The sequence below is a fragment of the Zingiber officinale genome, chromosome 2A (genome assembly GCF_018446385.1).
Source record: "Zingiber officinale cultivar Zhangliang chromosome 2A, Zo_v1.1, whole genome shotgun sequence".
Taxonomy (NCBI): Eukaryota; Viridiplantae; Streptophyta; class Magnoliopsida; order Zingiberales; family Zingiberaceae; genus Zingiber; species Zingiber officinale.
The window spans coordinates 168,817,402-168,831,046 of record NC_055988.1 but is presented as its reverse complement, the minus strand read 5'-3'; positions in this window follow the sequence as shown (position 1 = coordinate 168,831,046).

The window sequence follows — 13,645 nt, the reverse complement described above, 5'->3', positions numbered from 1 at the left end:
TGGAGAGTTTCAACCCTTTAGAAATCTAAAACACCAACTTCCACAGCTGAAATTTCAGACAACAGTCGAAAATCATCATTTTGGCACGCTCTGATCGGTCACCAGACCGATCAGAGCTCCACTGGATCAGTCACCAGACCGACCCACACTGCCCTGGATCGGTCCAGTGACCGATCCAAACTTCCCTAGACCGATCAGGATCTCCTCTGATCGGTCCACAATTCTCTGATAAGAATTTCTGATTTTTCTCCCGAAATTCAAAAACCCCTAAAAAATTACAGAAAATTCTAAAAATTATAAAATTTTGAGGATACATTCCTCATAACATATATTATCATGGAAAAATAGTTTTCTATGAAAATAACTCCCATTTTTTAATCTTGATACAAAGTTCGAAAGACTTTGAAATAGCTCAAGGTTAAACCATCTTTGTATCAACTTGCTCAATGATGAATGCTATCACTAGAAAAGCTTCATCAAGGTTTTTCAAATCAATTTTGAAATGATCTTAAACCATTCAATTCAGGACCACAATCTTAGGGCTAAATGTACATGATTTGTACACAAGTTTTCCCTATGATCCTCAAATTCGAATTAGGCTCATCTAGGTACAAGAACTATGCACCTTGATCCTAACTCATAATCCTAATATCTCACACACATCTAAGGTGTATCAAACACATCCAAGTCAATTTTGATGTGAGATATGGGTTTAGGTCATCTTAAGCTAAGTTCTCATGCATTTTCTAAACAACAATTTGATCTCCATATCAAATTGTGTTTCTATCCTTAAATCAATTTAATTGATCATAAATGCAAGAGATGATGACATGGCATAAAATAATATCATAAGTGGAAATATGTGCCAATGTCATGATGTCATGGCATAAAGTATGAAACTTAAATAAGGCATGACATATAACTAACCTAAGCATTATCATGACATTTCAAATGATAATAAATATGATGTCATGACATGGCATATGACAAACAATGTATGACAAATAACATATAAAGGTATAGAAAATACCTAATTCTAGCCTTAGTTGTCATTTTTGATAATTTTGATCATTTTACCATAAATTCTATATTCCTAAATGTAATAGACCTAAAATCATATACTAAAGATTTTTAGGTCTCTATGTGTCAATTAGATTGATCCTAGGAAACTCCTCAAATGTGGTTGGCACATCCTAATCACCTTAGGAATAATTTTTAATTTCAATTTCAAGGCTTGACTACACCTTGAAAATTCCTAAAATGCCACCTTTTGCCATGAGTAGGTTAACTACCTATCCAATTAAGGTTGGCACACCCTAAACCATCTAGCGTGAAGGGATCACGCTCCTAGGAACCCAATACCTATTTGAGCTCATTGAGTTCACTAAATATTCACTAGGGATGACTTCCCTAGCAACCCTCCTAATGACCCTCCTAGGCTTTAAAGCCTTGGTCATTTGGGACTCATCAAGATCAACTCTAGGGGTGACTCCCCTTGTGACCTAGGTGATGGTCTTCTTAGCCCTAGGTCTTGTTCCATAATCGAATGGAACATTATGGTAAGCGGGCTTGACCACTTGAGACTTAGGTTTGTGACCCAAACCTCTCATGTCCTTGGGCTTTGATTTTTGACCCTTAGACCCTTGAGTTGGCTTCTCCAACTTCTTAAGAGTCTTTTCTAAAGTGTCAAGTATTGACCTCAAGATTTGATTTTCCTTCTTTAATACCTCAAGCTTTAATTTTTCATTTTTCTTTGAGGTATTCCTAGGCATATGTCTAGTTGTTTTGGGATTCCTATCTAGGTTTTCCTTAACCTTAGATGAGTTAACTCTAATGTTAGCATTTCTAGCATTGTCCTTATCTAGGCTAACATGTTTGGCACCTAAGGACATGTATCGGTTTCTATAGTTATCATGCTTATCATTATTGACAATTGCAATAAAACTACTAGCATGTGTCTTATTAGAATTGCAAGAATGTGCCTTAAAGGATACCTTAGGGTTTGCCTTAGCTCCCCCTATAGATGTGCTTGGTCTCTTGTCCTTGTGAGGTTGCCTCCCCCTTGGACATTGACTCCTATAATGTCCCCTTTGCTTGCATTGGAAGCACACCACGTGCTCCTTGTCCTTGCGTATCGGGACTCCGACTTCCTTGACTTTTGGTTCCGGTGGAGTCTTCCTAATCCTCTTTGGACATTTACTTTTGTAATGCCCATATTCCCTACACTCAAAGCACATTATATGTAATTTACTTGAAATTAAGTTGCTTGAGTTACCTAGGGTTGAGGATGGATATAAGCTCTCTCCTTCATCCCTTCCCGAGGTAGAGGCTTCTTCTTCTTGCTCCAGTCTTGAAGAAGAACTCTCCTCCTCTTCTTCCTTAGATGTTGAGTAGCCCTCAACTTCTAATTCCATACCTCCATGATGTGAGCTACTTGGCTCACTTGACTCATCTTCATGACTTGAATTGGAGCTCTCCTCATGGAACTTAGCCAAGTTGTTCCACAACTCCTTGGCATTGTTGTATCTACCTATCTTACACAAGATATCATTAGGTAATGAAAATTCAAAGATTTTCGTTACCTCGTCGTTGATTATGGATTGGTGGATTTATTCCTTCGTCCACTTCTTCTTCTCGAGAGGTTCTCCTTCTTTATCCACCGGAGGAATAAAACCTACTTGTACACAATTCCAATTTACTAGGTTAGTCATAAGAAAATACTTCATTCTTACCTTCCAATACGCGAAGTCGTCTCGATCGTAGAAGGGTGGAATCGTGACGTCTTCTCCAAGTTGATCCATTCTCTAGCTCGTGCTCCCCCGGGTGTTAATCCGACGAAGAGCGACCTCACTTTGATACCACTTGTTAGGACCTTCGGATGCTGCTAGAGAGGTGGGTGTGAATAGCCGACCCCAAATTCTCGTTTCTTCCTACAATTTGAGTTAGCGCAGCGGAAATAAAAGATAGAAACGAAATGGGAGAATATCAAACCTTAAACGCGACGATATAACGAGGTTCGGAGATGATACTCCTACTCCTCGGGCATGTCCGTAAGGTGGACGAATCCTATCAATCCGTCGGTGGATGAAACCCCGGAAAACTGGCTAATGAAAACTTCTTCTGGGTGGAGAAACCTCGCCACAATCTCTCTTGCAACAGCAAGATCGGAGTACAAAGATATAGCAAGAAGCAAGAATAATATGAATGTAAAAACACTAGTTTGCTTGCCTTCTCGTCGACTGTTGATGAAGCAGCAACTTCACGAAACTGTTGTTGGAGACCCAGCCGAGGGAAGCTCACACGAAGCTTCAGCAGTAGAGAGCTCAACAAAGCTCAGATCGCAAGGAGGAAGAAGAAGAAGAAGAACGCATCTGTAGAGGCCCTCCACAGATTTATATGAACCTGCGAAGAAGACAGAAATCTAGCCGTTGTGTCTCAACGGCTAGGCCTGGACCGATCAGGCCCTAGTCTGATCGGTCCCCAGACCGATCCCAACTCTTCACAATGAGGGGTTGCCGAGCCCTGATCAGTCTGTGGACCGATCAGGCCATAGGTGGATCGGTCCACAGACCGATCCCCCTATTGATCCCCCTATAGTTCTCTTCTTACTGATCGGTCACTAGACCGATGAGATAATCCACAGAGAGCTACTGTGTGGTTACTGATCGGTCACGAGACCGATCAGATAACTAAGGTATCACTGGATCGGTCGACAGACCGATCCAGACAGCCAAAGTATCACTGGATCAGTCAACAAATCGATCCAATGCCTCTGTTGGTTTTAGAACTTCCCATCCCTAAACCCTAACGTCTTCATGATCCAGAGAACGAGCTACCGAGCCCTCTCTGACCTAGTCCGGAGAACGAGCTACCGAGCCCTCTCCGACTTCCACGTCCGGTCCAGAGAACGAGCTACCGTGCCCTCTCTGACCTAGTCCGGAGAACGAGCTACCGAGCCCTCTCCGACTCCATCCAGTCCAGAGAATGAGCTACCGAGCCCTCTCTAACCTAGTCCGGAGAACGAGCTACCGAGCCCTCTCCGACTCTATCCAGTTCAGAGAACGAGCTACCGAGCCCTCTCTGACCTCCCATGCCAAGCTTCCATACTTGGACTTTTCCCGTGCCAAGCTCCCTGCTTGGACTTTTCCGTGCCAAGCTCCCTGCTTGGACTTTTCCGTGCCAAGTCTCCATACTTGGACTTTTCCCGTGCCAAGCTCCCTGCTTGGACTTTTCCGTGCCAAGTCTCCATACTTGGACTTTTCCCGTGCCAAGCTCCCTGCTTGGACTTTTTCCGTGCCAAGTCTCCATACTTGGACTTTTCCCGAATCAGGTCAACTCAAGTCGGGTCAACCAGGTCAACCTTGACCAAAGGTTGCATCCACAATCCCCCAAGTTCTTATTCTTGTCAAACATCAAAGTATAACTTCTCCATTCTTGTCAACCATCAAAATATACCTCGAGTCAGGTCAACTCAAGTCGGGTCACCCAGGTCTGTTGGTGCAATATCCCTCAGGTCAAGGTTGACCTGGGTAACCAAGCTGAGTCTTGGTTTGGGTTTAGATGTTTGACAATAAGATATTGATTGAAGAAGAGTCAAGTAGGTCAAGGTTGACCGGATACTTGACTGGGAAGTCCTAACTGGGATGTTAGGCAAAATGAAAGACCTAGTGAGTGAAGCTAGGCAGTATGAAAGTCCTGGTGAGTGAAGCCAGGCAGAAGGAAAGTCCTGGTAAGTAGAGCCGTCAATTTAGGTTGGGCCCGTCGGGTTGGCCCGCCCCGCCAAACAATTTAAGCGGGTTGGGTTGGAATTTTATCAACCCAAGTCCGCCGTGGGCCAACCCGCCTAGGCCCGCGACCCGCGTGGGTCGGCCCGCTCGGGCTTGGGTTGGCCCGCGGGTTGAAAAACACATGTAAGCTAAGTTTTAAGCTAATTTATTATCTTTCTTTGTTACAATTTTGAAATAAAAATAAAATTTTTCATCCAACATAAGTACTCGTTTGTGTTCATTTATATCTAAAATACATGTTTATGTATACATTTAATTGTAGAAAACTTTTTCAAAGTAAAATGTTGAAGATGTGAAATATTTTTTAATTTTTTTTTAAATTTTTGATCGGCCCGCGGGTTGGCCCGCCAAACCCGCAACCCGCCTTAGAATGGGTTGGGTTGAAAATTTCCCAACCCGCCAAGTTGGCGGGTTGGCCCGCCCCGCCCCGCCAAATGGTTAACCCGCCACGGGCCGACCCGCCCCGCCATGGGTTGGCCCGTCTGACAGCTCTACTGGTAAGTGAAGCCAGGCAGAAGAAAAGTCCTGGTGAGTAAAGCCAGGCAGAAGGAAGTCCTAGTGAGTGAAGCTAGGCAGATGGAAATCCTGGTGAGTGAAGCCAGGTGAAAGTCCTAGTGAGTGAAGCTAGGCAGATGGAAAATCCTGGTGAGTGAAGCCAGGCAGAAGGAAGTCCTAGTGAGTGAAGCTAGGCAGATGGAAATCCTGGTGAGTGAAGCCAGGTGAAAGTCCTAGTGAGTGAAGCTAGGCAGATGGAAAACCCTAGTGAGTGAAGCTAGGTGAAAGTCCTGGTGAGTGAAGCCAGACAAGGGAAAATCCAGATGGATCAAGGATGATTGGACATCTGGTGTTGGGAAGTCCAAGTAGGTCAAAGGATTGACTGGATACTTGGCATGAAAGAAAGTCAGTAGGTCAAGGTTGACCGGACATCTGGAGAAAAGTCCAAGTGGGTCAAAGGGATTGACCGGACACTTGGTAAGGGAGTCATAGCAGGTCAAGGGAGTGACTAGATGCTAGGCATGACATACCAACATGTCAAGGTTGATCGGATGTTGGTTTGGGAGGTTTTGGACTTGGTTTTGGACAAAAATCAAGTGCTGGATCGATCAGTGGATCGATCCAGACCTGTCCCAGCGAACAGAGAGTCTGTTGGTGCAATATCCCTCAGGTCAAGGTTGACCTGGGTAACCAAGCTGAGTCTTGGTTTGGGTTTAGATGTTTGACAATAAGATATTGATTGAAGAAGAGTCAAGTAGGTCAAGGTTGACCAGATACTTGACTGGGAAGTCCTAACTGGGATGTTAGGCAAAATGAAAGACCTAGTGAGTGAAGCTAGGCAGTATGAAAGTCCTGGTGAGTGAAGCCAGGCAGAAGGAAAGTCCTGGTAAGTGAAGCCAGGCAGAAGAAAAGTCCTGGTGAGTAAAGCCAGGCAGAAGGAAGTCCTAGTGAGTGAAGCTAGGCAGATGGAAATCCTGGTGAGTGAAGCCAGGTGAAAGTCCTAGTGAGTGAAGCTAGGCAGATGGAAAATCCTGGTGAGTGAAGCCAGGTGAAAGTCCTAGTGAGTGAAGCTAGGCAGATGGAAATCCTGGTGAGTGAAGCCAGGTGAAAGTCCTAGTGAGTGAAGCTAGGCAGATGGAAATCCTGGTGAGTGAAGCTAGGTGAAAGTCCTGGTGAGTGAAGCCAGGCAAGGGAAAATCCAGATGGATCAAGGATGATTGGACATCTGGTGTTGGGAAGTCCAAGTAGGTCAAAGGATTGACTGGATACTTGGCATGAAAGAAAAGTCCAAGTAGGTCAAAGAGATTGACCGGATACTTGGCACAGAGAAAAGTCCAAGTGGGTCAAAGGGATTGACCGGACACTTGGTAAGGGAGTCCTAGCAGGTCAAGGGAGTGACTAGATGCTAGGCATGACATACCAACAGGTCAAGGTTGACCGGATGTTGGTTTGGGAGGTTTGGGACTTGGTTTTGGACAAAAATCAAGTGCTGGATCGATCAGTGGATCGATCCAGGCTCTGGATCGATCCAGACCTGTCCCAGCGAACAGAGAGCCTCTGGATCGATCCGTGGATCGATCCAGAGGTCCCAATCGATCAGTGGATCGATTGGGACGCGGCTGCTTCGCGCGATAAGCGCTGGAGCGATCCAGAGCACAGAGGCGCTCTGGATCGATCCGTGGATCGATCCAAAGCCTCCCCGATCGATTGGGAATATTCGAATCGATCGGGATCCGACCGTTGGCGTCGTTTATAACTGCAGGCGTGTGATGGCTGCGATATATCTTTTCACGGTTTCATCTCAGATCTTCGCCAGCTCCTCCACAGCACTCTCAAAGCTTGTGATCGCCAGTTCTTGAAGGTTCTTGGAAGCTCTCCGAGTCAAGGGGCGGATCAAAGGCAAGAAGAGAAGCTAGGGTTATGGTTTTCTGCATTCATTGTAAGCTTTGTGCTTGTATTTTGTTTCCCTTTCCTTCTTCTTGTACCGAGAGTCTTGTAGGGCTTCTCCGCCCTCGGTAGTTACCGAAAAGGAGTGTTTCATAGTGGAGGGTGCGTGCGTGGTGTGGATCCTTGGATTAGTCACCTCCTTTGGAGGTGGATACCAAGTAAAATCCTAGTGTTAGCGTGGGTGTATTTGTTTCTGTATTTTCCGCTGCATATTCTTGAAGAAACAATCAACGCCAAGCACCGAGCGAACGCGACGAGCTATTCACCCCCCCTCTAGCTACTTTTGGTCCTAACAAGTGGTATCAGAGCGAGGCCGCTCTTCACCGGAATCATCGCCGGAAGGGTCAAGTATAACAAGAAAAGCTAGAGGGTGAAAAAGTTGGAGCAAATTCTTCAAGTTCAAGACTTAACAAGGCTCAACTTCAAGATGCAATTCCAAGATGGACTTGGATTTGACACAAGGGTGGCTCCTCCATACACTTCCACGAGCTTCGATTCTTGGAAATCAAGAATCGAAAATTTTCTTATGATGGAGATAGAGCAATGGTTTGCTCTTATGGAAGGCTTCAAGACTCCAACAAACTCAAAGGGCAAAGTTCTCAAGAGGAGCAAGTGGAGCCAAGAGCAAGTCCAAAGATGCGAGGCCAATGACAAAGTGACCAAGCTTTTGGTCAACTTATTGCCAAGCACCATCCTTTGCAAAATTGGAGAATTTGAAGATGCAAAGGAACTATGGAGCAAATTGGCCAAGCTTCATGAAGAGATCTCCTCCACTGTATAAGATCATGAAGAATCCGGAGAGGGTGACTCTTTGGAGCAAGATCAAGAGGAGGACTCCAAGGTTGAGAGATGCTCAACCTCCGAAGAAGAAGAAATCCAAGAAGCTTCATCCTCAAGGGAATGCAACGAAGGGAACAAGGAGGGAGCATACTCCTTGTTTCATATTCAAGATGATGAAGCCTCCACCTCTAGGATTGAGGGGGAGCAATCCTTGGTGACACCGGATCAAGAAGAAGGAGAAGCTTCTACATCCGGGTCAAGAGATGAAGAGATTGAAGAAGCTTCTACCTCCACGAGTCAAGAAAAATCAAATGGAGGAGAATCAAGATCGGATCAAGAGGAAGCTTCTACCTCCGGATCCAAAGGGAAAGATGCCACCCCTACAAGCAAAGGTATAAATATTTCAATTAAAAATAAAAATCATATTATATGCCTTGAGTGTAGGGAACATGGGCACTACAAGAGCAAGTGCCCTAAATTGGCCAAGAAGAAGGGCCAAGTGGCACAAAAGGGCAAGGCGAAGCCCAAGGAGATCATCCCCAACACAAAGAAGAGCAAGGAGCATATTATATGCTTCTCTTGCAATCAAAAGGGGCATTACTGAAGTCAATGCCCCAAGGGGAAGAAGGTGGTCAAGGCTCAAGGAGGCACTAGTCAAGGGGGAGCCTCCAAGGTAAAGAAGAAGGTAACATTTATTGAGCCTACCCCTTTACATTATGGTAAAAAGCATGATAGTTCTAACTTATATCATTTTAATGCTATTTACCATGAAAATAGAAAGCATGATAGCGTTAAAGAAAAACATATAGCTTTTCATGCTAAAACCACTACACCTAAGGCTAGGAATGTAGGTAAAAGTCTGGGCAGTAACTCTAAAGATTTTAGATACAATCCCAAGAACAAATATGCTCATGAATCAAATGAAAAATCTAAAACTAAGGACTTAGTGTTAGAAAATCAAGTCTTGAGATCAAGGCTTGATAAAATGGAAAAGACCCTAAAAAGGATGGAAAATATCCTATTAGGGCAAAATGAGCATAACCTAGGGTTAGGGGTACAAAAGCCATCCAATGGCCATAGAGGTTTGGGATACAAACCAAAGGCTAAGAAGGATGTGCCCTCTTACCATAGAGTTCCATATAGTTATGGAACAAACCCTAGGTCTAGTGGTCAAGCCAAAAATACTAGGGAAGTCATCCCTAAGAGTATTTTTGCAATAAATGTGACTAAGACTTCTAAGAAGTCTAAGAAAGTCACAAACAAGGTCACAAGGGAGGTTATCCCTAGAGTTGACTTAGAAAATATGACCAAGGCTTCTAAGAAGCCCAACAAGGTCACTAGGAAGGTATCTAGGGAAGTTATCCCTAGTAAGTACCTAGAGCATCCAAGGAGCACCAATAGGTGTTGGGTTCCTAGGAGCATCTTCTCTACCCCATAGATGGGTTAGAGAGTGTCAACTCCGATTAGAAGGGTAGTTAACCCAACTTTGAGGAAATTGACACTCAAGGAGCATTTTCAAGGTTTTAGTTAACCTTTGAAAATGAAATGGAATTATTGATTACTCCTTGAAAGAGTAAAATGTGCCTAATGGTGGAAGAATTGACTTTAATCTAAAATGGTAAAAATTGGGAAAACCTTGAGAAATACCAAGTTGGGATTTTGGTATTCTCTTGGAAATTTAAGGCAATCCGGGCCTTAATTTAAAAGTGCTACTCTTGAGGAAAAATGGAATATGCCAACATTTGAGGACATGTTTATTTTCAATTGGCATACATTAAATCAAGGAAATTAGAAATGCCAATTTAGGCTCTGGCATTCTCTTGTAGCACTTTAGGGCAATCTAGGTTTAAGGTGTAAGTTTAGCTAAGACTTTAAGGATACTTAGATAGTTAATCTAGGTATATTTTATTTATGCTAAATCTTGCCATGATTGTTTGCCCATCATATGCCATGACATCATGTCTAGTTTTTGCATTCATGTTTTATTATGAAAAATCCAAAAATACCATGTCATGACATTCATACATCATGTAGTAATAGGATATTTTCTTTTGATGTATGCCATAACATAATCATGCATTAAGTTTAATTCCTTGTAATTAAGGACAAATGGCATTTAACGACACTTATTGACAAGTGACATCCTAGGTGGATGTCTAATATTTCTAAAATGCCTAGATAGATATGCATGATCCCTAGATTAGGGCAAAAACCAAAATCTACATCTCACAAAGACTATAAGGTGACTTGTATGTGATTAGTGCACATTAGATACAAGTGAGATGTTAGGAAGATGAACAAAACTCAAGATGTTGATTTAGTGCATTCTTTTAAGTTTTAGGTTCATCAAAACACATAGTTATGTGTTTTCTCATCATTGGGAAAGCTAATGTACAAGTCATGTGCATTATGCCCAAGGAACATGATGGGATATTGGTTTTGAAAATGTTTTTAAAATGTTTTTGGAAAACCTTGGTGAAGGCTATCTTTTGATAGTAATCACCATTGAATAGTTAGACACAAACTTGAAGAAAAACACTAAAGTTTTGCAAGTTTTCAAGTTTGTGTCAATCTTTGAAAATATTATGTATTTTCATAGAAAGCTATTTTTCCATGATTAAGTATGCCCTAAATAATGTCTACACGAAATTTCATGATTTTTGGATTTTTGTAGAATTTTCTAGGGGTTTCTGAAGTTGACTGAAATGGAATTTCAGCAACTATCAGAGCTCTGATCGATCCATGGATCGATTGGAGTTCTTGAATCGATCCATGGAGTCTCCCGCGAGCAGAAGCTCGCTGGATCGATCAGCCGATCGATCCAGGTAGTCTGAATCGATTAGTGGATCGATTCAGAAAGGTTCAATCGATTGGAACCCAACTCCAATCGATCCAAGTTGCTGATTTTGGCTGGGAAGGCTTGATTTCAGCATCTTTGAACCTCTTTGAGTCTAGGTAACCATTCCAAACCCCTAAAATACATTTGTATACATACAAAGGGTGTTTTCATGTTGAAAACAAGGATGGATTGGTTAACGAAGACTAAGTAGAAGTTTAGGTTGAGGTTGGTTCAATTATTGAACATTTAAACCTCAAAACTTCTAAAATTTGGGTTTCCTAAAAGTTTAGGAATTCCAAGTCATTGTTGGTGCAATGACAGAAGTTACCACCATGTCTTTAGGGGGAGGGACTCTTTAAAGAACATGAAAAATTACTTTTCATGAACCTTGGAAGGTGGTTAACCTTCTGTTGTGAACTTGCTCAAGGTTGAGCATTTAAACTTGAAATGGGGAGAAATGGGGAGTGGATATCCTCATTATTTCAAGTGGACACTCAAGTGGTTGAAAATGCTCAAGGTTGGGTATTTGTCAACATTGAGGGAGAAGTTAAGGTGATAATGACGGGTATGGGATCTCATTATCGGGTGATCACAATGAGTGAAGTTGTGATCACGATGAGCAACTCTTCAGGGGGAGAGTTTTCAACAAATGGATTTATTGAAGTGTGCCCAGAGCATAGGTTGATGTGTGTCCAACGATGGGTTGATGTGTGCCAATAGGGGGAGAATGTATGGTTAAGCTTAGGCCTTCATTACCTATGGGAAGGTCATAGGGGGAGAATGAAAGGACTCATGAAAGGGAGTAAGTTAGGCCTTCATTACCTAGAGGGAGTTTGCCCTCTTAGGGGGAGAATGAAGAGCTTAATTTATGCTTTCATTACCTAGTGGCATGAAGAAGGAGGCTATGGGATTAGCCTAACTTACATATGAGATTGTAAGTGTTATTGTGGTATTGTCAAACATCAAAAAGGGGGAGATTGTTGGTGCAATATCCCTCAGGTCAAGGTTGACCTGGGTAACCAAGCTGAGTCTTGGTTTGGGTTTAGATGTTTGACAATAAGATATTGATTGAAGAAGAGTCAAGTAGGTCAAGGTTGACCGGATACTTGACTGGGAAGTCCTAACTGGGATGTTAGGCAAAATGAAAGACCTAGTGAGTGAAGCTAGGCAGTATGAAAGTCCTGGTGAGTGAAGTCAGGCAGAAGGAAAGTCCTGGTAAGTGAAGCCAGGCAGAAGAAAAGTCCTGGTGAGTAAAGCCAGGCAGAAGGAAGTCCTAGTGAGTGAAGCTAGGCAGATGGAAATCCTGGTGAGTGAAGCCAGGTGAAAGTCCTAGTGAGTGAAGCTAGGCAGATGGAAAATCCTGGTGAGTGAAGCCAGGCAGAAGGAAGTCCTAGTGAGTGAAGCTAGGCAGATAGAAATCCTGGTGAGTGAAGCCAGGTGAAAGTCCTAGTGAGTGAAGCTAGGCAGATGGAAAACCCTAGTGAGTGAAGTTAGGTGAAAGTCCTGGTGAGTGAAGCCAGGCAAGGAAAAATCCAGATGGATCAAGGATGATTGGACATCTGGTGTTGGGAAGTCCAAGTAGGTCAAAGGATTGACTGGATACTTGGCATGAAAGAAAAGTCCAAGTAGGTCAAAGGGATTGACCGGATACTTGGCACAGAGAAAAGTCCAAGTGGGTCAAAGGGATTGACCGGACACTTGGTAAGGGAGTCCTAGCAGGTCAAGGGAGTGACTAGATGCTAGGCATGATATACCAACAGGTCAAGGTTGACCGGATGTTGGTTTGGGAGGTTTGGGACTTGGTTTGGACAAAAATCAAGTGCTGGATCGATCAGTGGATCGATCCAGACCTGTCCCAGCGAACAGAGAGCCTCTGGATCGATCCGTGGATCGATCCGTGGATCGATCCAGAGGTCCCAATCGATCAGTGGATCGATTGGGACGCGGCTGCTTCGCGCGATAAGCGCTGGATCGATCCGTGGATCGATCCAGGCGCTTTTCCAGAGCACAGAGGCGCTCTGGATCGATCCGTGGATCGATCCAAAGCCTCCCCGATCGATTGGGAATATTCGAATCGATCGGGATCCGACCGTTGGCGTCGTTTATAGCTGCAGGCGTGTGATGGCTGCGATATATCTTTTCACGGTTTCATCTCAGATCTTCGCCAGCTCCTCCACAGCACTCTCAAAGCTTGTGATCGCCAGTTCTTGAAGGTTCTTGGAAGCTCTCCGAGTCAAGGGGCGAATCAAAGGCAAGAAGAGAAGCTAGGGTTAGGGTTTTCTGCATTCATTGTAAGCTTTGTGCTTGTATTTTGTTTCCCTTTCCTTCTTCTTGTACCGAGAGTCTTGTAGGGCTTCTCCGCCCTCGGTAGTTACCGAAAAGGAGTGTTTCATAGTGGAGGGTGTGTGCGTGGTGTGGATCCTTGGATTAGTCACCTCCTTTGGAGGTGGATACCAAGTAAAATCCTAGTGTTAGCGTGGGTGTATTTGTTTCTGTATTTTCCGCTGCATATTCTTGAAGAAACAATCAACGCCAAGCACCGAGCGATGAACTTTTGACAATTATATCTTAAGAGAAAGCAACCTTCGAAAATGAACCAATTAAGAGAAAGCAACCTTCGAAAATGAACCAATTATATCTTTGACATCTAAGGCTAGGTTATATTAACTTAAGTAGGATTCATTGGTAGCTGATGAACTTTTGGGTTCATTAGTAGTGGAAATCTTTCCAACCTGCGAGTCTTACTTGGAAGGAAAATAACCAAGAAGCTTTTAAGCCCAAGGGGTATGGAGTCAAA